This window comes from Grammomys surdaster, unplaced genomic scaffold (assembly GCF_004785775.1).
Source record: "Grammomys surdaster isolate TR1022 unplaced genomic scaffold, NIH_TR_1.0 243, whole genome shotgun sequence".
NCBI lineage: Eukaryota > Metazoa > Chordata > Mammalia > Rodentia > Muridae > Grammomys > Grammomys surdaster.
The window spans coordinates 5,936,122-5,959,804 of NW_021604688.1; the positions used below are offsets into that span (position 1 = coordinate 5,936,122).

At 38.0% G+C, this 23,683-nt stretch overlaps 1 protein-coding gene across 1 annotated transcript in view; it reads left to right on the forward strand.

Moving 5' to 3' along the window:
• Positions 1 to 6,324: 6,324 nt before the first annotated feature.
• LOC114627174 (protein hinderin-like) overlaps positions 6,325 to 23,683 on the forward strand; it is a 185,162-nt gene continuing 167,803 nt past the window's right edge. Inside the window, exon 1 of the mRNA XM_028774873.1 lies at positions 6,325 to 6,409. The gene's annotated coding sequence lies outside the window, so the exon portion shown is untranslated. The remainder of the gene's footprint in view (positions 6,410 to 23,683) is intronic.

Here is a 23,683-nt window from a genome sequence, read left to right on the forward strand (position 1 = left end):
GCAGCAGCTTGAACTTAGTTTACATCATCAGAAAGAGATGGTTTTACATAGCAGCAAAAGAAAGGGGAATTACATACATTGATGCTGAAGGTTGTCATTTAATAGCAGGAACAAACCTGCTGGACCAGAAGCAGATTTCTTTCTCAAGGGATTTTGCCTATTTCTTATGGCTGGGTTGTCACCTCAAAAGCATTACTCACACAACTTGACTGATCTCCTAGGGTATGGGAAACATAGTTTACAGGCTGTTTTCAGTGGTCTGTATTGTCAGAGATCCTGTCTGACACTAGAAATTTCCAGCTGTTTTATGATATCACCTTGTAAAGAAACTTGTATGCAATAAAGAGTTATCTTTGTAGTTCTAGGCTAGTTCCTATAATTCATTAAAAGCTAAGTTTATTTAACCTGCCTTTCCATATGAGGAAGGCATTTTTACTCTGGATCTTGCTGAAATTGGTGCATTTAAAAAAATAAGTATGTAAGCATGTTAGAATAGAAGAGGATACTTGACTTTTAGTGGGTGCACTTCTCTCTCTAGCGTACACTTGAAGCAGATGTTCTCTTAGAATGCTGTGTGACAATCACTCTAATGGTTTAAGGGGCACATTGACAGCCTGCTTCGGAGTCCATCTGTATATCCCACCTTCTACGGTAAATGTGTGAGCTTTGGATCTCCATTGTGTGGAGGAGTTTTCCTGAAAAGCTACAACATGCAAAAGATAGGAACAGATGCCTCCCAGCTTGTGTTCTCTGTTTATAACTGTCAGACAGGAGGTAGAGGTGTAGTACCCTCTGAAGACACTGGCTCAGTTCTCTGAGTAGGAATCACACTTGTATGTGTATGCTTGCACAGATCACAACCTAACAAAGATAACACATGTGTCAAATTCGTGTTTGGTCGCTGTAGCCAGGGTTTTGCAATCATTTCCTTCTACTCACAGCTTGTTTCCAGCACAGTCTCCCTGCCCAGGGTGAAGTGGTCACACACACTACAACTAAGATTTAGACAGGGATATTGGAGCAGCATCTTCATCTGCACTTTTCCTTGCTCTGTATCACTGCCTTGTGTCTTTTCTACAGTTTTTAGAAATTGGGAAATGACTTATCAAGCTTTCGTGTTTCTTTTCTTTTGTTTGTTTTGCTACTGTGGCTTTGCCTCTTCTGGCACAACATATAGCCCCGGCAATGTTTTATCAGATTATGCTTTGATGAGTCAGTAACAGTTTGCCACCTGACTTAATGCCAGGGGCACATGGAGTGGTAGGGGGCTCTTAGGGAACTCACCTGACACCTTGTTTTCTACTCCTCTCTTGATACTCCACGATAGGAAAAAGGAAGGAAAAAATCACCAAAACATAAACCAGAAAAGAAAAAAAAAAGTTTTTTGTGAAACTTTCTATCATAATAATTTTTAAATGTATACAAGAGTTAACAGTGAGTCACTATGTAGTAGATTCCACAAATACTAGGTATTTTTACCTTGTTTCTGGCATGCGTGCATGTGTGCATCTTTGTGATTGTGTGTATTTGCAATAAAAATCTATAGATACAAACATTTATTTACTTAAAATATTTATATATTTTTATTTTGAACCACTATAGAGTAACAAGTGTCATGTTAACCAAAATTAATTTAGACCCATTTCTTAAGAATAGAAATAATCTGTAACATACATACATGCAAGTACACACACATACACCTAAATTGTTTTTAAAGAAATATACATTCATATATATATATATATATATATATATATATATATATATCACTAGGATGCTTAAGCAAATTAGCAGTAATTCATAATATAAACTATCAACTCTCCCAATTTTACTAGCTGTCCTAAAAGCTTCTGTTTATTTTTTTCCCCTGAGCCAGGATCAGATCATGGCACATGGGTGACATTTGGCAGTATGCTTGGTCATTGTAGTGTAGAAGAGCCTTCCCATTCGAACCCATTTTGTTATGGAATTGACCTTCTGATCATTTGCTTAGGAGAGTTGCCAGAATTCTGGATTCCCATGTGTTTGGTATGATTTGACTCATTCTTTCATTACTTTTTTTTTTAAAAGATTTATTTATTTTATATATGTGAGTACATTGTAGCTGTCTTCAGACACATCAGAAAAGGGCATCAGATCTTGTTACAGATGGTTGTGAGTTACCATGTGGTTGCTGGGAATTGAACTCAAGACCTCTGGAAGAGCAGTCAGTACTCTTAACCACTGAGCCATCTCTCCAGCCCCCCTTTATTACTTTTAATTCTTATAAACTGAAAGTTAGGTTTATTTGGTTAAATTCGGACTAAACAAATTACTAAATCTATTTCATAGATGGTTACCTATTTTTATAATTCTGTATATAACCTCTCTGACATAGCCTTTCTGTTTTAGTAATAGTAATTCTTTGGGTGGTGATCTCAACATATCAAAGGCAGCTTTTGTTTTTGTTGTAAAGTGCTGATTTATTTTTAACTTCACCATTGCTTTCAATAGCTTGCTGTCATTCTTCTGAAAGTAAGTTCTTGCCCTGCTCCGCACAGTCCCCTCTGGTTTAAACAGCTGAACAGTCTCCTGCATCTGGGTTTCTTTATGTCTTTGTGATGTATTAGTTTGTTGTAACTAATTCTTCTGAACCAGAGGGGCTTCAGGGTTTTTTTTTTTTTTCACCTTCCAAATCTTTCTTCTCTTGTTTTGAAGTATCACTATGAAATAGTAGGCCTTTATTTCTCCAAGTTCTCTTAATTAGGGTGATTATTTATTCCTGAGCACATCTGTCTCAGAATTGGTGAGTCCCTTCAAGCCCACCCTTTTTCTTTGGTCTTTGAACTCTTCAATGCATTAATATAAAAAGATAATTTGAGCTTGCCTTGTATTTTTTCTTACCATAGAATGCCTTCAGCCAATGAGCCCTGGCTCCATTTTTTTTTTAAAGATTTTAATGATTAACCTTTTTTGTTCACTGGATCTGTATCAAGGCAGCTAGCTACTCAGTACCAGATCAAGTAGTGTTCTCAGCATCAGAGTAGAGGTTAGGATGGATTTTGCTAGACCAGAGACAGTCTTCTGCTTTCATATTGGCAGCCTGCTGGGGCGTCTTGTCTGGCCTTTCTTGCCCTGCACCTTGGAGGCTTTACTGCTTCATCTGACACCCTGTGCATTCTACTCGGATGCCTCAGTTGGCTTTTCTGTGCAGTCTGTTTTCATGTGAAGCTTTTAAGCTATGGTAGATGATCATTTCCTACAGCCACTCCAGCTGACTGGTGCAATTGTTTGTATTTCAGTGTGATCTTACTCAACACGGGTCGATATTGATATAGTCACTCATAAGAGCATCTTTCTTCAGTAGAGGCTGTGCTAACTGGTGGTTTGCTCAGCTTTTAAATGATGGTTGGGTACACTACAGCATGCCCATTTGTTTCATGGTCTGCTGTACACCCTTTCTCAGGTTTGAACTTCTATTACTAGTACATCCTTTTCTGACTAAGATTTGGTTAAATAGGTCCTCCCTTCAGTGAAGAAGAATTTTAACTACATTTTTCTAAGGTCTCACTCCAGGTACAGGGTTAAAGTCTCATTATGCTAAGAAAAATTAAATATGGGTCATTCTGAAATCTGATAAAACCAAGAAAAAGATTTTTTTTAAAAAAATCAATAAATATGAGACCATATGTTTTATATTCATGTATTTAAATGCCTATAACTTGTCTCAAATGCTGACATTAACTTATAATCTATACAATTGTACTTGTTTTTTTTTTCTGGAGTAAAATTCATATTCTATAACCAGACTACTACATTCACATATTATAAACATTATTATGTATTATAGCAGCTAGAATAAAAAAACTTTTTATATTCATAATAACTGTCTCCTTGGGACCACACAAATCATTCCTGTCTCTTGGAGCTTACACACATACATACACACACACTAAAAAAAAAGATGTAAAACCATAGAAATATAACGTAGATTGACAATAGAAACTATTAGCTTATTTCTACCACTGCTCTTGTTTTGTTATTATTATTGTTGTTTCAGACACTAAGTATTCAGCAAGTTCTTGAAGTTAATGTTATTCTATAAGCTAAGTGACCTGCCCTTTCACTGTGAGCCAGTACTCTCCTATAAGCCATCTTGGGCTCCTTTTTGTTAAAGGTTAATAACCAGAATAATGAAGCAGGTGGTTATTTATGCAGTTATGATTGACAAAAGTTATTAGAATAGGAATCTGCCTAGAAGCAATGATTAGGTTATGAAAATGTTAAGGAATATTGAAACTAGTTACAACTTTTGACATTTAAGAAATATTATCCCTACTCTTAATCACGATGATCTTATGTAGAAGTGTATGTACAGAATAATCCCACTGGACAGTAGTTCTATGCCAACAGCATACCTAAGTAAGTGCTGAGAGGGAGACTGAGAAATAATTTGAGTGAAAGGGAGCCTAGGAGAAAAGAGCCACATTAAGAAGCTGGAACAGGCCTCCCTGTGTCCCAGGTGCCTGACCTATGGAGTTGAATCTTTCTGATCTAGTGCTTTCAACTTGAGAATTCTTCACTTGCTAGGAGCTGTGAAGAAGGGCACCCCAGGCCAGGTTACTGTCTTCTCTACACCAGAGATGAGATATATGTGCAAAAAATTCTTGTTGACATTATTGGCAAAATATTGATGTGATTATTGATATGCAAAACAAAAATTCAAAGTATAATTCCTTTATGCTTAATAAAGACCTCAGTGTATAAAATCGGTACTAGTAAAATGCTGTTTACATAAAATCAAGTGTGCTACTGAATGACATTAAACATTTCCCAGAGTAGCAAACTACCATCATCTCACTCCAGAACCTATTCATTACCTTTCCCCCCAAACCTACACCTATTTACCCTGTCTCTCTTTCCCAGTCGGTAGCAACCACCAATTCATTTCCTTGTCTGAGTGGACTGGCCTATTCGTGACTTTTCATATAAATAAATACATATGATATCTAGCCTTTGTGTCAGTATTCTTTTTCACTACATAACATTTTCCAGGTTTGTAGCATGTAACAATCCCTCATTTATTTTATTGCTAAATGATATTCCTTTTATAGATACTGCTCTGTTGATAAGTTGATAGACATTAAGGTTCTTGTTGCTTCTAAGTCACTATGAGCAGGGCTGCTTTAAACAAAAACTCAAACCATGTATGAGTTTTTGTTTAGGCTTTTAATTTTTTTGGATAAATTGGTCGTATTGGGCTATGTAATAAATTTATTTTTTAAAAATATACATTATGTTCCAAAGAAACAGCATATGTACATGTCTGTTAGATTGGAAGGTTCCACTTGAGCATATCCATGTTAAAATCTTTGACTGAGGTTGTCCTACTGGATATAAAGTCCTTTTCCTTTGTGCTTTTCGTTCACCTTTCTCTGATAGCATTTGTGGTTACCATCTTTTTTACTTCTTGGTCATTTATGTATTACTTTTGGAAATTGCCTCAGAACCTTTGCCAGTTTTTAAAATTAGATTAATATTTATTGTTGAGTTATATCAGCTGTTTATATATTCTGAATATTGATCCTCTATCTCATATATGATTTCAAAGTATTTCAATTTGGGGATTTTCTTTGCAGTTTCTCAATCTTTTTTTTGTTTGTTTGTTTGTTTTGTTTTTTGAGACAGGGTTTCTCTGTGTAGCCCTGACTGTCCTGGAACTCACTCTGTAGACCAGGCTGGCCTCAAACTCAGAAATCCGCCTGCCTCTGCCTCCCAAGTGCTGGGATTAAAGGAGTGCACCACCACTCCCTGGCTGCAGTTTCTCAATCCTATATCACAAAGATACACTTGTATGATTTCTTCTGAGAGTTTTATAGTTTTAACTCTTAAATTATTGGCTTCTTGTTTTTTTAAAATTTCCTTTCCTTTCCTTCCCTTTTGGAACAGCATATGGTTGTATTGCCTTGAATTCATGATTGTCAAGAGGATGTTTCCACCTCCTGGATGCTGGGGTTGCAGACATGTGCTCTGTACCATGCCTCATTTTCCTTGTTTACATAATGTGATGGGAGTTCCTCTGCATAGCTCTGCAAAGAAACAAAGAGAAATGTCTCTTCACTGGGGTGATCTGTAGTACTTTCTCTATTCAAATCATTGCTTCATGATTGGACACATGTATGGGTTTTATCTGATGACTCCATACTCACCTACTCTGACATATATTACTGTATTTTCCTCTCTGTTTTGCTTATGGTATCTGTATGTGAATCAGGTTTTTTTCCCTTAATTTGCATTCTCACCTCTTCAGCTACAGTATAGAGAATGCCAAGAACTTCTAAGTCTCTACCAGAGGTACCTATCAGAGCAGCAAGAGAAGCTCACCCTGTCCCTCTCAGAACTTGGAGCTGCTAGAGCACAGGAGCAGCAGGTAAGTGACCTCTTCTGACGCAAAAGGTTCATTTTGCTTTTACGTTGACAGTCACATGGTGAGCATGTTGTTTTACAACTTACACATACCTCATGGCTTCCATGTCTATGGCCTTTCTCTTTCCTTGCCAGTTCCTATTAGTTCAGTGATCATAAAAAAACCTTGAAGTAGGAGGTGGTTATTGGGGACTTTTGATTGAGTAAGAACGTGCACTGACTTGTTACTTAATAACGAGCCACCAGCCCTTTGCTTCTCATGGGTGTTTGGTAGACTTTCGGAAAGCATCTCTTTTTTGATGCTAGTTCTTAGAATAATAAATTATTTGGTGACTTCTGTATAAGCTTCTGTGTATTAACTTAAATATGAGTGTTTATAAGTAACTACTTATCATCAAGTGATGAGTAGTAAGAACCTTGCCTTTTGTGATGTAAAAGCAGGCATGAGAGGCACCCATTTAGCCTTCTAACACCAATACTTGGTGTCTTTGTTCTTATAGAGTAAATCTTCAAATGGCTAGAAATAACCTTTATCTTGACAGAAAGGACTGTGTCACATAACATCATTCATACTGAGCATGAAAATACAGTTAATGTGTACACAAGTGCATTCGGAGTGCACATGATATGTACTCAGTCACATTATGTAAATCAATGAGATGAAGCAGGCACAGAGCACATTCTCCATCTGTGTACCCCAAATAGCATCAAAACCCCAAAGGTCAAACTTGAGGATTCTTTGTAAACTGTCTAAAGAACATTGCTACTTAGCCTAGACACAACTGCTTTAGATGGGATAAGAGATTTCCTAATGGAATCCTAGTTTTGAACCTAAAATTTGCACATATGGGGAAGTAAAAAAAAACAAACCCAACAATATCAATATCACTGTAATGTGATTTAGATGAGATATTTAATGTAGACCATTTTTAGTCATAAGTTTTTAAAGGAATATTCAAATTATTAATGACTTACTGATATTTTAGTTTGAAATGTTGTCTCTTGTTCTATTTTTGAAAGCTAGGTTGTACAGTGGCCACCGAGGAATTTTGCAGCTTATGTTAATTGTTTCTATACATGTCTTCACTAATCTGAAAAGAAGTTGACAACTCTGTGTCAGGTCCAGCCCAGAGTGCGTGTGAAGATCAGGTTCATCCTCTCATTTCTGCTCATGCCCTTGGCATGACAGAGTTGAGGGAGACAGCCCAAAAGTAAAGGCAACTTAAGAAGAGACAATGACAGGAGACAGGGAGCCTTTCATTTAACAAAATTAGTAGACTTCTTCTGGGATGTACAGTTCCCCCTCTTTTAGCCATGGATGACCACGAGACTCAAGATGAGGTTGTTACACTATCCAGGGTATTCCCAAAACCCATCTCCACCCAACCTAAAAGAGGGGACTTCTGCCCCTAGACCAAGCAGAGAGGGGCCACCCAGAACCCCCTCTGACAAGCGATCTGAATTCTTGCTTAGGCTGCGAGGCTAAGCACTGCAAGGGAATATAAGTAAAAGTTATAAATATCTCCCCTGGGTTCCCTGAGGGACAAGCCTGACTGCATAGGGGTTGATGTCAAAAGTATCCCCTCTTCAGGAAAAAGACATCGGGATGGGTATGGCCCTCATGCCTCACTGGACAACGACAGGAGGACAGGAGCCATTACAAGGTCCCCTTCAATTACTGGAGGTTTACTGGAGGTCAGGCCCCTATCCCTGCCTTCGAAAGATTAGAATTGCCACAGCCCTTCTATACTTAGAGAAGGGAGGAGATGTCAGGGGCAGCCCTGCTTACACACTGAAGGCCTAAAATCAGCCATAGGCCTGTCATACATACATGCTAACACAAAGTCTTGGGTCTCTGTGGAAAAAAACACTAAAACAAATGGCTATAAGCTATTGTAAACAGACAGCTTTTGTGGAAATTTACCAGCCTGAGTAGTCATAGATCTTGTAAATAGGTAGCCTTGGCAGATAATACCAACTTAGATAAGGACAAGTGAATCATAGGCAGAGTCATAGTGACCTGTCCCCTGAACCTTCACCCAGCCAATACCCTGTTCTGAAAGATATCTGTACTCCCCCTGAACACCCATGCTCCAGTGTCATCCCCTTCCCCATGTCCTGCCTTTTTGTGTTTATTACCCCTGTGTGAATAAGTAAAAATTACAATTTGATTTAAATAATTAAATAAATAAAAAATCAAAAACAAAACAAAACAAAAAAAATTAGTAGAGCCTTAAAACCGTAGGAGCCGTAGATATGATTGTTAAAGTAAAAGGAAGGAAGAGAAAGGAAACCAACCACAACACTGGCAGGGAAAAAAGGAGTTGACGCCTGGTAGGGAGAGAGTCTCTAAGAATAGCTCGAAGAGGCCAAACAAAACGTAGTAATGATTAACACTGCCACACTTAACTTGAATCTTAAGAGGTATAACTAAAAGAGAAACTAGAAGGAAAATGTCAGCCAAGTCTGTGTAGAGAATGTGCTCTCAAAAGAACATACCCAGTCTTGAAGTGTAACTTGGACTAGATAGAACACTTGCCTAGCATGTGTGAGGAGTTAGGTTTTATTTCCAGCTCCAAAACAAACAAACAAAAAACCAAAAAGATATCTCTTGCTTATTTTCACTTAACCCAGAGAGCTTTTTGAAATATGTATTCATTTTTAATCATTTGTGTATATGTGTGTGTGTGGCTGCATGAGGTACGTGCATATATCTGTGTTGCCATATCTCCTGGATTTGGAGTTACAAGTCTTTGTAAGCTATCCCCTGTCCTGGGAACTGTACTCAGTCTTCTGCAAGAGCATCAAATCCTCCTGACTTTTTAGCCATTTCTCCAGACCTTAGAGGTTTTTCTTTTTTTAAACCAGATTATTTTTTTCATAAAGTACTTGATGATCAGGTTCTAAAATGTTTTCATAAAACACAAAAGTGAAGTTGTGACTTAGAGGTGACTTCTAGGTTCTGATGTTTGACTATAGAAAGGGAAAATAAGTTTCTTTTTTATTAAAGAAGAAGCAGAGTATAATTATAAACTAATAAGAAAGAATCTCTGCAGAGATGGGCACAGACTAATTGTGAAAACATTAAGAATACACTAGATTCCACAGCGAATAAAGGGAAAGGAGGAGTTAGGTCAGTATGGACTTTGTGAAGGGTTACTAGGTCATGAAACCATAAAGACAATAATGAAAGAGGAAAAATGAGTCTTAAAGGAGAGTAAGGGGCAGGAGCAAATACACACACACACACACACACACACCAGAGACACACGAGTGCTCACATACACATTCACATGCACACACACACTCACATGTACATACACACATACATACACACACATGCGTGCACATACACACAAAGTTTAAAAGTAAATTCTAAAAAGGGAACACTCGTACAGTGGAAGAAGGGCAGACTACTTGGGGGAGGGAGTGAACTGTCAAAAGGGCGTGGCCGAGGACGGTAGAGAGGCAGATTAATGAAAACAAAGTACAAATGAAAATTCCAAGATGAAATTCATTGCTTCAGAGATTACTTTTAAAAAGCTAATTAAAGTATAATCTGAAGTGATAGATGAAGCGACTTTATTCCAAATTACCAGAGGTAAAAACACAACTAGGAATAATTTTATGGCTTTAGAATATTGAGGCAAACACTGGATTTTACATAATCTATAATATGACTATTGCTGAAAAAAATATAGACCATGCCATCTCCTAAGGAAAAAAATTTTTTTTTCCAAAATAATTGTACCCTGTAGTAGTTTAATGGAAGCAAGCCTACTTGAGTTATTTACTATTTTCTTTTCTTGTTCTGATAAAATACCTGAAAAAAGAAGTCAAAAAAGGAAGGGAGGGTTATTTTGACTCAGTCTGAGAGCCATGGCCGGGAACTGTGGTGGCAAGAACATGAGCTGAATCCTGGTGCTCAGCTCATGTTCCTTTTATCTTAGTCCAGGAACCCATCCCATGGAATGCTGCCCTCCTTCCTGTCTACAGAATGAATCTTCCTACCTCAGTCCATCTAGTAACTCCCTCACAGAAATGTCAGAAGTTTGCTTCTGTACTAATTCTACATCCCATAGAATTGACAAACAGCATTAACTATCCCAAGTTATAAAGTTAAACTTATATAATATAAGCTTATTATATATAAAATCTTCATCCATTTCACAGATACTGATTAATGGAGTAAATCTAAGACTGCTGCTTCAGTGTACTTATACCTGAGCTGCTCTGAGGTAATCCAAAGGGAAAGCTTACAATGGGCTATTGTAAGAACTCAATTGTGTTTGAAGTTTCTTTGCTATTTGGAATATAACGTATAAAAATAAAAACAATTTTGAGATCACCATCTTTGGGGACAAGGAGCTTTAGAACACACATATAGCCGTCATCACTAACTGCAGTAGGTAGGTTTGAATGTATTTTTTTTATGAAACATAGTATTTGTATTAATTCTTTGAGAATTTCTTAGAATGTAGTTTTTCCTCTTTTAATATATTGATTTATTTCCTTAATTATATATACCCAAAAATTGTCAGATATTGAAATAGCTGCAAGCATTAGTTTGTTTCTGATTATGATTGCATAGGCTATTTAGAATCATTCTTGTGCTTTCATATAAACATTAGGATGGCTTTTCATTTTCTACTTTTTCGTTCGCCTTAACTCCTAACAGATTCACCTCTATTCCCTTGCAACTTCATGGTCTATTTTATTTTAATAGCCCACTAAATCCAGTTTCTGCTACCCATTGTTTATGGGTCTGGGGCCACTCAATGGAGCACAATTGGCTTACCAGCAGCCAAACTCTTAAGGAGAACTGACTCCCTTCCCAGAAGCCGTAGCTCCTCAGTTAGGGGTGGAGGCTCATGAGCTCCTCCCCACTCCATGGAGGCTCCTGAAGCACAAAGGACTCCACAACATACTCCACAAATCCTTATTCAGCCTCAGCCGTGTTCACAGCTGCTCTAATCACTATAACTAGCAAATGGAGATAACCTAAATGTCCTTCAACAGACAGATGGATAATGAAAATGTGGTGCCTATGGAACCATGGAACACCTTTCGGCTGTAAAGAGAAACAATCATGAACTTTGCAGATAAATGGATAGAACTAGAAAGCATCATACTATGTGAGGCATATCCCAAACCCAAAAAGATAGATGTTCTGTGTTCTCTCCCATTAGAGACTCCTGGATCCTAAGGTTCCAGTGTGAGTGCAAACCCTAAAGTTTGTAGGAATCAGGAAACTAAAACGCAACCATTGCTGGTGTAGGGGAGTTGGGTGCAATAACGAAAGGAAAAACATTTTACAAGAGATCTGATAGCAGAAACATGAACCACAGGGGCTGTAATTAGGCTCAGGGAGTTAAATACTGAGGAAGGATAGTAAAAACATACTGACGTCTGAAAGGGGCATAAAGAATCATCCTATCTACCTGAAAATACCCTAATTGAAATAAGTCAGTGTGTAAGTATACATATAGAGTTTAAGTGAAACTTTCCCATCTGTGCTGACAGCACTCTCTGTAAGAGCCAGTGGTCATCTAATCCCAGTGCCAGGCATGAGAAGCCCTCTTTTGAGTTGCTCAGGATTGTCTAAGAGTCAGCTTTAAAATTAGAAGTCACCTCCATCTAGAACATAGCATTACTGAAGGTTTCAAACAGTTCTCCCCATTTCAGGCCACACTCCCCCTCCATTCTCTGTTAGGACCAATGTTCCTTCTCTGAACTGACACCAGGCCAGCCTGATTCTGAGTGACCATCCTGTGTTTAACATCCTGTGTTTTTGTCATTCAGTCAGGGGAGCTCATCACGACCAGACCAATGCTAGATGCCTCATGTCTTCTCTCCACAGTTCTATCTCAGTTTTAAAGTATCTGCTCTTTCCAATTGTTTTCCAACCATGTCTTTACTGCAAAATTCACAAGCTTTATCAAAGCTCTGATTTTATTTTTACAGTACTCAAACAAAAAGCCTTTTTAATGGCAAATAATTACTGATTATAAAGTAAATCAGCTGTTCTGAAAATTGTATGCATGATGAAACTGCCCTTTTGTATTTTTACTCAAAACTCCAGCAAGATAACTATTCTTTGTACTTTTCCAGAGGTCTGGATCAGTAAATACTTCAGGTAAATGCACCTTTGTGTTGCTGTAGGGAGATAGCTCAGTCTGTAGAGTGCTTGCTACTCAAGCATGAAGACCCAAGGCTTCAGGACCTGGGAAAACCTAGGTATGTTAGCATGTGCTTGTAATTCTGATGCTAAGGAGGTAGGAACAGGAGACTCTGGGGCTCTATGACCACTCAGCCTGTAGAAGGCCATCACAAAATAAAGTGGTCAGCCCATGAGGAATAGGAGTGACACCTGAAATTGACTCATGTATTTGTACTTTCTCCCTCCCTCTCTTCCTCTTTCTCTCCCTCTACCTCCCTCCCTCTCCCTCTCCCTCTCCCTCTCCCTCTCCCTCTCCCTCTCCCTCTCCCTCTCCCTCTCCCTCTCCCTCTCTCTCCCTCTCTCCCTCTCTCCCTCTCTCTCTCTCTCTCTGTCCTTCTCCCTCTCCCTCTCTTTCTCTCCCTCTCTTCCCCACCCCACACATAAATTAACTTTGCATTCTTGTGGAGACCCTGTAGAACCTCAATTAAACAGCTTCTTCAGAGCACAGGAGATCTTATTGTGCTTAGGAGGAGTTGGTCATAGTGACAGTTATTGCTGGTGTTCATAGATCATTTCTTTCTGCCATTTGCTGTTAGCAGCTCTCATTTGTATGATGCCATTAGTCTGTACTGTTGCCTTTTCTTTACCAGTGGTGAAATGGCTTTCATTGGGTTAAACAACTAGTCCAATATTACATTTATATGAGCCACACTTTTCAAAACTTATGTCTGACTCTAAAACCTATTCTTTTTCACTTTTCACCTTCTTAGACTCTTGCTTCTTTTAATAATGGCAGCAGTAACAGTGACAGGTTTGCTTACACAGCATATATTCTATACCAAATACTATTTTAAGCTCTTTATGTACATTGACATGTTTAATTCTCACCTTAACTTTATAAAGTAGGCATCATCATTACCCTCTACTGGGAAGGTCAGAGAGATTAAATAGCTTGCCCAGAGTCAGTTACTTAAAGCTGTAAGGAGTGGGAATCAGGATTCTAATAATGGCAGAGTTATTACTGGAGCAGATGACAATACTCATATTTGTCTTAGGTGCTTGCTGCAGTTTTTAAAAAGGCTTTAAATTTTAAAAAAAGGGAAATAACTGAGTTTTCTTTGAAGCTCTGAGATGGTATTGAAAAACTAAACTTCTTGTGACAGCTTAGGTTTTCTGTTACTAGTCAAGAAATGGATAGTATATGGGTAGCAGGAAAGGAGAGAGGAATACTCAGTCTTCATATTTCTCTTTCTACATGAATACCTCTGGATAGAGAGAAAAAGAAGAAAAATGTTCTCTTTAGTATTCATTTTATTTTTGCTGTATTCTTTGTGTTGCTTTTAATTCTAGAAGATAAAATTCATTTCACTTAGTCTTCACTATATAATTAGGCAGAAGGTAATAGGCGTTATCTTGGCATGGATTTTGCATAGTATTTCCTATGTGTGAATTAAAGATTTGGACCTGTTGGAACTCTTGTATCTAGCTTGACATGTGCACAGTAAATTTTTCTTTCAGTTTAATTTGATACCACAAGACCTAGAAGTTCAATAAAGTCACTCTAGAATACTAAAAGCATGCATTCACTTTCTTGTATTAAACTCCTTACATTTTATTAGTTTACCCCATTTCTCCCAAAAATTTATGGTAAAATAAATAATAGCGGGGGGACCTTTAGAAGATACATTGCCATCCAGAATGACCAGTGACAGTCAGATTTCATTATTTTAGACCCTTTGCAGTGAGTCATTCTTTTGTATTTTGTTATGTTGGTGATGTCAACACATGATGTAGAAAGAAATGCATTAACTGGCTGAGTTCCTTTTGTCATATAATGTATTCAAAGAATATAAACTTTCTGAAGTGTCTCCAATTTACCTATACTCTGTACCTATTTTAAACAGTTCTTGATTTATAGTTAATTATATAAACATTATTTTGCTGCAATTTTAAGATTTTTTTTTAATTTCAAGATAATCTGTACATTTTCTTTCCTTTCTGGGAATTTGTAACCTCTATTTTCAGTGTCATTCAGGTGGAAAGGTTTAAACATAATTGTCTTTATCCTTTGCTCAGGCATATCAGACCTACCACATGGTGACTATTCACCAAATAGCAGCCGTTTCTTGTGTTGCTTCTGTCGACTCGTGGCAGGATTGGAGAGGTTAATGTCTGAGAAGCAGTGGCAGGCACTGAGTTAGTAAAGCATGTCTGAAAGTAGCCTTTATTAAAGCTAGAAATTTAATGTCTTTCTCTTCAGAGAACATTCTTTTCCAATTCTAGAGATCACCTTCCATCTGTAATGCTGTAAAGTCCTCAAGAAAGGACATGTGTAGTTCTGAGTAATTCACTTTAAAAGGAAATACACTTCTGTCTTGATTGTTTTACAGTGGGGCCTCAAATTGTGTCTAATCTTGAAAATTGCATTAAGATTTAACTAATACTATCCATAATTCAGTTTCTTGAGTCAGCCATTACTTCCTTCTGATATTGTTTACAGTCATCAAAGTTACATGCAGTACATACTGAGAAGGTATGGGATATTTGGAAGCTTGTCATCTGTATTAGTTTCTAAGAGAACTCCCACTCTCCTGTTCAAGAATATGTCCCCAATAAACTAACATTCAAAGACAAAGAATTAGATTTTGATCTTTACTGGCATAATATCAAATGCTAGTCTTTATATCACTAGTGGCCCAAATGAAGAAAAAAATCTCTCAATCTCTCTCTCCCTCCCTCCCTCCCTCCCTTCCTCCCTCCCTCCCTCCCTCCCTCCCTCCCTCCCTCTCTCTCTGCCTACCTACCTACCTACCTGAGAGAAAAGGATAGCTAAGTCCTAAATAAATAAATAAATAAATAATTCAAGTCAGCCTTTCTGAAGTGATATCTTGAAAAGTCTTCTTAAGACATAATTGAAGGTAATATTTCTTTTGTAAAATCATAGGAACATTTTCAAGGATACATTTAAGACTAAGAGTTTAAAGGATAAACAGAATACAAGTATCTTGAAATAAAGTGATGAATCCTTTCCCTGGCAAAAAAATGCCTGTTATCCTTTATCATGGTAGTCTTTCTGAGTGCAACCTACATTAACTTCATACCATCCTATTCTATAGATGGAGAGGGGTCTGAATTATAGTTCTGGCCAGTGACGTATGAGTTGTTTAGTTTTTCTTTGGGGCTTCTGGGATATTTCATTAGGAATAGAGCATAGGCACAGGAAGACCCAAGGTCATTTCTCTTGGCTTTTGCCTATTATTTTTCCTCTTTGGCAGGCTATTTTAAAACAGGGTTAGTTCTGCACACATACAGAGAAATGTGAATTTTAGATTGTTTTTAGGTAGTAATTTTTTACTGGCATCTAGCAGGTATCCGAAAGTGTACAAAACAGTTCTAAGAACAAAGAATAACATGAATAAATAAATGCCAAGAGACCAAAGACAGAAGCTCTGCTCTGGGAATACTGACTTCATCTTGGAAACTGAGCATTCATTCATTCTGATTATAAGGTAGAAGCTCCCTGTCTTAGCTGAGAGATAGAAAATACTGCAGAATTGCTGAAAGAGCCAGATAGTGTTTTAGAAACCTTAAAACAGGGAAGAACAAACATGATCTGTTTGAGCCAGTGCATCCTTCTCCCTTACACTGTTCCAGTGCATCCTTCTCCCTCACACTGTTCCAGTGCATTCTTCTCCCTTACACTGTTCCAGTGCACTCTTCTCCCTTACACTGTTCCAGTGCACTCTTCTCCCTTACACTGTTCCAGTGCACTCTTCTCCCTTACACTGTTCCAGTGCACTCTTCTCCCTTACACTGTTCCAGTGCAGTCTTCTCCTTTACACTGTTCCAGTGCATCCTTCTCCTTTACACTGTTCCAGTGCATCCTTCTCCCTTACACTGTTCCAGTGCACTCTTCTCCCTTACACTGTTCCAGTGGACTCTTCTCCTTTACACTGTTCCAGTGCATCCTTCTCCTTTACACTGTTCCAGTGCATCCTTCTCCTTTACACTGTTCCAGTGCATCCTTCTCCCTTACACTGTTCCAGTGCACTCTTATCCCTCACACTGTTCCAGTGCATTCTTATCCCTCACACTGTTCCAGTGCATTCCCCTTTGCACTATTCCAGTGTATTCTTCTCCCTTACACTGTTCCAATGCATTCTTATCCCTCACAATGTTCCAGTTCATTCCCCTTTGCATTATTCCAATGCACTCTTCTCCCTTACACTGTTCCAGTTCATTCCCCTTTGCATTATTCCAGTGCATTCTTCTCCCTTACACTGTTCCGGTGCATCCTTCTCCCTCACACTGTTCCAGTGCATTCTTCTCCCTTACACTGTTCCAGTGCACTCTTCTCCCTTACACTGTTCCAGTGCATTCTTCTCCCTTACACTGTTCCAGTGCATTCTTCTCCCTTACACTGTTCCAGTGCACTCTTCTCCCTTACACTGTTCCAGTGCATCCTTCTCCCTCACACTGTTCCAGTGCATCCTTCTCCCTCACACTGTTCCAGTGCACTCTTCTCCCTTACACTGTTCCAGTGCACTCTTCTCCCTTACACTGTTCCAGTGCATTCTTCTCCCTTACACTGTTCCAGTGCATCCTTCTCCTTTACACTGTTCCAGTGCATCCTTCTCCCTCACACTGTTCCAGTGCACTCTTCTCCTTTACACTGTTCCTCTGCACTCTTCTCCCTTACACTGTTCCAGTGCACTCTTCTCCCTTACATTGTTCCAGTGCATTCTTATCCCTCACACTGTTCCAGTTCATTCCCCTTTGCACTATTCCAGTGCACTCTTCTCCCTTACACTGTTCCAGTGCACTCTTCTCCTTTACACTGTTCCAGTGCACTCTTTTCCCTTACATTGTTCCAGTGCACTCTTCTCCCTTACACTGTTCCAGGGCACTCTTCTCCCTTACACTGTTCCAGTCCATTCTTCTCCCTTGCATTGTTCCAGTGCATTCTTCTCCCTTTTCAGTGTTCCAGTGCATTCTTCTCCTTTACACTGTTCTAGTTCATTCTTCTCCCTTTACATTGTCCCTGATTATCTTAGACTATTCATTTTGAAACTGTTCACTGTAAAAGTTAGAGCAGCTAGAATATAAATTGTTACACGGGTGCTCATCACTAAAAAGAATACAGAAGATATCATTTGGTTTCTGGGCAAAGTGATATTGGGGTAGGTTAAATCTAGTGAGTGAATAAGTGTAAAATCAAACAAAGCATCAAATTGCTTGAAACAGACAGACACTTTTGCCTATAATTAAATAATTAAAGATATATAAGAATTTATATAATTTGTGAATTTTTTTAAAAAATGAAATGTTGCTATACTAATGTCTCCATTATGCTGCCAAAATTTGTTACTAAAGCATTCACTAGATCTACAGTTATCTTAAATCATTCAGACCCTTAATGACCAGCTCGGCCCTTCATTGACTATAGTTGTGGGTCCACTAAAAGAAAAATGGTGAAAATAAACCATATGTGTATGTGGAAGAGTAAAAGTTGGAGCTTTGAAATTCAGTCTTACTTGAGGGAGCAATATAAAGGCTAAAGCATCACGAGCCTTCAAACCTGAATGATACTGAGCAGTAATACCATCACTTGAGATGATATCAAACTAAGATTTAAGAAAATACAAGGAAATCTAGAGTTCTGTCCTAAAAGCAGCTGAAAAAAATTATAAAATCCAGCATAGAAAAATCCTCTAATAACCAAATTGCCTGTTTTTTTTTCTTTATCTTCTCTGGGAAAATATTAACAAAAGTCTATTCAGCCTCATATAGTGTACCAAACTGACACCCAAAGAGAGACTACCAATTGACCTTAGCAAACAAGTGAGTTTTGTGAGGTAATCTACAGGAGAATGGGTAACTCAAAGGTAAATTGATGACAGCTCATAAATACATCTCTGGAACTCCTTGCCCACGTTTCAGTTGAAACCACTGAAGCTACTTGTGTTTTCTACTATTGGCTCACTGCTTCATATAGTTTTGAGGAGGAGCCTAGTGAGTCCTGTAACTTTCTGCCCTTCTTTAGTCTTACAGGTTGTCTTTACTTCTACAGTCTTGGGAGTCTCCCTCTTCCTTCTAGGAGGGAGTGTTTTAGTTTAGAAAAGATAAAACTATAGTACATTCCCTCTTGGTATTGTGAAAGTAGAATCATATATAGGCTACTTTTAGCTGTTGTGGAGTATTAACACATTCAGAAAAATTAGACAAACTTGTAGGTAACCATCTGGATATACAGAAAGCTTAGTGCACTTGTACATTTGTACCTGTGACAGCCTGATTCTCATAGCATAATTTTGGGGTTGAAAGACACCCCACCAAATCCTCTAGGTTTCATAACCCATTCTTATACAATTATAAAAAATTTTGTATTCGTAAGAATACAGACTATACCCTAAGAGGTTTCCATCTAACTGAGGAAATAGAAAACATTGTACTTGATCTCAAATGTAGCATGGCTAGAGTTGAACTTTTGATCTTTCCCAAACCTGTGACTACTTCATCCACCCAGCTCAGGAACTTGAAATTTATTCATATCTCTCAGGAGAATGTGTCCTTGAAGTCATAATTGCAAATTAGATCATCACCAAGTAGTGTCTGGTTTTGTTTCTAAGTCTGTTCCCACTCAGATCATCTCTTTTCACTTTCTTTTGCCTCTTCTAATTCAGCTGTATTTTCCACATGGGTTAACTCCTGTGTATTTCCTGAGGATAATTAAAAACTACATTTTTCCATACGTTATGTTTTAATCAGTTAAAACTGGATACAATCTAAGTGGTCTTGTGTACCAAAAAGGAATAAATTACCGATGTACACTGCTTGCATGAATCATACTAAATGAAAGAGCACATCATCAAAAGGCTGTGTACCTCATTTGTGCATTTGTATAAGATTCCAAAACACTGAAACTGCAGCAGCGGGTGAGTAGCATTAATGGACAAGAGGTGAGAGGCTGGTAAAAAGGTGCACAGAGTGCATTATAGAACTGTGGGGGAGGGGCAGAGGTTTTGGACCTAGAGCTGTGCACATGCTATGTGCATTTTACCTCTAAGCTCTATCACCAGCCAATTGTCTTCATTTCTATGGCACTTACTTGGCCTTTATTTATTTATAAAAAAAAAAGTTGGAAAACAGTATACCAAGACAGTTATTCTCTGTAACTTATAACTTAGAAAAGGATGGCTAGTCATTGTAAAATACTGTGTCAGAATTCGTTGAGGGAAAGAGAAATCACTCCAGCTATTTGATGAGTAAGTCATGGGATTTAATAGTAGAAAATGAGTGTATGTAAAATTTGAAAAAGCCAAGGAAAAAGGTTTTAGACTTCACAAGAGCATAGAACCAGTACTCTAAGGAAGTAATGCACTGAGACAAGCTGGAGCTGTGTTGGAATTCAGAGCAATACGTTTACTGCTGCTATTGCTATCCCCTCAAAACCTAGGGAACTAAGAATATACACCCACCTATGAGGTACAGGGGTTAGGAAGCAAGATGGGCACATCCTTTCTGCTTCTCCTGCTGCTACTAATGCTGCTTTTTAGAAACTGAAAGGTGTTCTTTGCGATGTCATTACAGGAGAAAATTCTCATCTTTCATTTACTGTCCTTTCCAGCATAAATTGGAAGCAAGGGTGGGAGGAGGCAAGAAGAGAGCTATCGGCATCATGTGAGAGACAGAAGCCATCTGACACTGAGAGCTGTGGCTGCAAGGGACTCTGGAGTGTGATTTGTAGTCTCCCACTTGGGAGACTACAGTTAAATGAAGGATAAGATGGAGTAAGCCAAGGCTCCATCATCAGCATAATATCTAAATTTTCATTAATAAGGGACTGTTTAAATAACTTATGGCATGTTATATAGAAACTGAAGGATTCATTTAGGTGGTGGATGTTCCATAAGCCACAGTTTAATTACATTATTGAGTATAGGTTAATACATACTAATTAATTTAAATGTGAAACTATTTTTAAAATTATATTTGTTTATTTACATCCTATGTGCTGCTATCTCCTGTTTCCCTACTCACAGAGACCCTCCCCCATGACCCCTCTCATTCACCTCCACTGAGTACTCCCCCACCCTGGCACTTCAAGTCTGACATAGTAGGCTCATCCTCTCCCACTGAGACCAGACAAGCCAGCCCTGTTGGGGAACAGATATCACAGGCTACAGCTTTAAGGAGACTTTTCACATACCTATGTTAAAGCCTATGCCAAAGCCAGTGTCCACATGGTTGTATGTATAATACAACCTTTAGACTAGAGTTGGAGATGGTCTTAAAATACTTAAATAAGTTGTCTTTGCCAAAAGAATGCTAAATTTCCTAATACTCCAAATGTCGCATGTAAATTTAGAAAAACAAAAATTTCCCAAGATAACAGATACAAAAAAATCTGTAAGAACTTTGTATATGAGGGAAATCAACTTAAAAGAAATAGTTTCTTTAGAATACATATCAATATGGATAGAATAGAATCTGAAAAGACAAGAATCTAAACTCTTAGCTGTGAATTCAAAACAGTGCCTTCTGAATAGTGTGCACAGAGTTCACATTTCTCATAGGAATGGCCTGATATATCATTCTTATCAGACCAGCTAGAACTAGTCCATGTAACTGTGTCTATACATGAAGAAATGAGTTTTTGAGGACGTTCATTTCAAACTAAAGTTCCAATGAGGTGAATTTTAATATCTGAGCGCAAGTCTTATTCTAAGTCCTTCCTCCCTCACCCTCACGAAATAATTTTACAATTATTTGTTTTAATTTAAAGGTTATTTTATTTTAAAAAATACAAGTAATGACATTTGAGTAAATTGACTTGTAAGCTAATAGCCAGACTTTAGTAGTTTTTATAGTTTAGTAGTTTTTATAGTTTTTCTCAAGTGAAAAATCAGAATAGCTATTTTAAGTAAACTACAGCAACTCTTTCATCTTCAAACTTCAGACCCTAAACAAAGCACAAAGCTGGGCAGTGCAGTGTTTAATTTTTAAATTGGATATTCATTATGTTTAATCATAATTGTATTTTTTCAAGTTGCATCTCAGTCTCCTATTAGACACTAGAAGATTTATGGCAAATGATATGGGTGCTATCTGGACAAATAAATGCAATAAATTTGTTTATTCTTTCAATAAAGTGTTATGAATAGAATGCATTGTTCTGTTCAGTATCATCTTTAAAATTAAGCAGAACATTGGTGGCAAAGAAGCCAGTTTCATTCAATACGTTTCTGTAATGAACCCTGTTCTACAGAAATCCTTCCAATGAGGGAAGATTCCTTCAGCACAACTACTACTGAGCACTGGGTCTACAGATGTATTTTATAGCTCCAAAAATACTTGGCAGGACATCTTCATGTTTGTTTAATGTATATGAAGGTTTCTGGAAAGATTTCTCCAAGCCAAGAGAGTATAAATGTTTCTTAACTAATTTTTGTTTAATTGAAAATTTAGCGGGTGCCTGACCTGGTCATACTCTAGAGTATGAGAACTGCCAACTTCTCTTATAATCTGATAGAATTCCTTGTTAAATTTTTTAGCTGAATGAAATTTGATGCATGATTAATATGCAAATGAAGAAGATAAAAATTATAGTGCTCCCAAACCCATACTGTGAAAATTCTCTGGGATCAGAGACCTGACCGAAACTCTCATCACCTGTAATACTCGTGGATGATATATTAGAATTATGACTTTCAAGTAAATGATGGGTGAAGTCTCAAGTTAGTGTCTTATTCTTAGGATCAGTCTTAAATGATTTTAGGAAAAGGAAGTCCAATGAGATGTTCTGTTGGTGTGATGATAGAAAGTGGTTTTAAGGAAGGGTGATATCTAATTATGCAACCAGGAAATTGAACACCTTGGATTGTTAAATTGCATAAAGAAGAGTCTTTAGCAATAAAAAAAAAATACTTTTACCTGACATCTTGTCTTGTCATCTAGACATTTAAGAGATCTGGAGACTTATTAGAACCCCAGATTTATTCTCTTACCTTCTATTTTGCACTTTGAAGCTGAATGTAAAAAATACAGATGTGGTACTGTAACTGCCCAAGCTGTTTTACGTTAGGGGGCCACTTTGTAACGGCCTGTTCAGCTGCTCTGGTCTGCGGGTCAGGGCCTAGCAAGAGAGAGAGTGGGGTGGGGGACAGAGACGCGAAGAATGGAGACAAGACAGGGAGTCTGATCAAGTCTCGTCAAGTCTCTTTTATTGGAAGGAAATCCTGGGTATTTATACCATTTACCACATGCTTTGCCCTCGTGGACAAGCACAGCTGAAGGCACTACGTCATGTGCCTTGTAGCGTGGATATCACGTGTGCCTAGCTAGCAGCGTGGAGACCACATGCACCTAGCTGCTGGTGGCACTAAACAGCAAAACAAGATATGTGAGAAAAACGAGATGTTTATCAGAGTGTGCTCGGCTGTTTCGGGCTGTTGAAAACGAGTCTCTTGTCAGGGTATATGGCTCGAGATGGCTGCAAAGATGATAGCCGCTTTCTGCTAGGTGTCCGCTCCCAACATGTATTGCTGTGTTTTTGTGCTTGTTAAATCATTAAGAAATTGTTTGAGGAGATAAGTCTTATGTTAAAATGGAAATATATTTATGAGAGTCCAAGCCATCGTTGCACACACACTCTTGGCTTCTGGCAGTTTCCATAGTCCATTGGACAAATAACTAGCATATTGGGGTATAGCTTTAATAAGAATCAGTGAAAAGCATTGCTAGTGTTTTATGACAGACTGCTTTCAAGTTTCAGTGTCATTATTTGTGTAAGATAGCAGTAAATTTGACTCTAACTTTTAATTTATGCCTTTCTTAGTTCCACTTAAAAAGCTTTTAAATGTTACATTTCTGAAAGATAACTCTTTTTGTGTGTGTGTGTTAATAGTATCAGTGAACACCTGTGATCTTCTATGCTGGTTTGCTTTACAGCTGTGGTTATTTAGGTGCTCTGGCCAGTGATACAGGAATTCTGAGTCCAGCGGGACCTTTCTTGGCCCAGTTGTGATTCGCTTTGTGAAGATTCAGAAAACTCAATCGTCATCAAAAGTCAGAGAGAGAGAGAGAGAGAGAGAGAGAGAGAGAGAGAGAGAGAGAGAG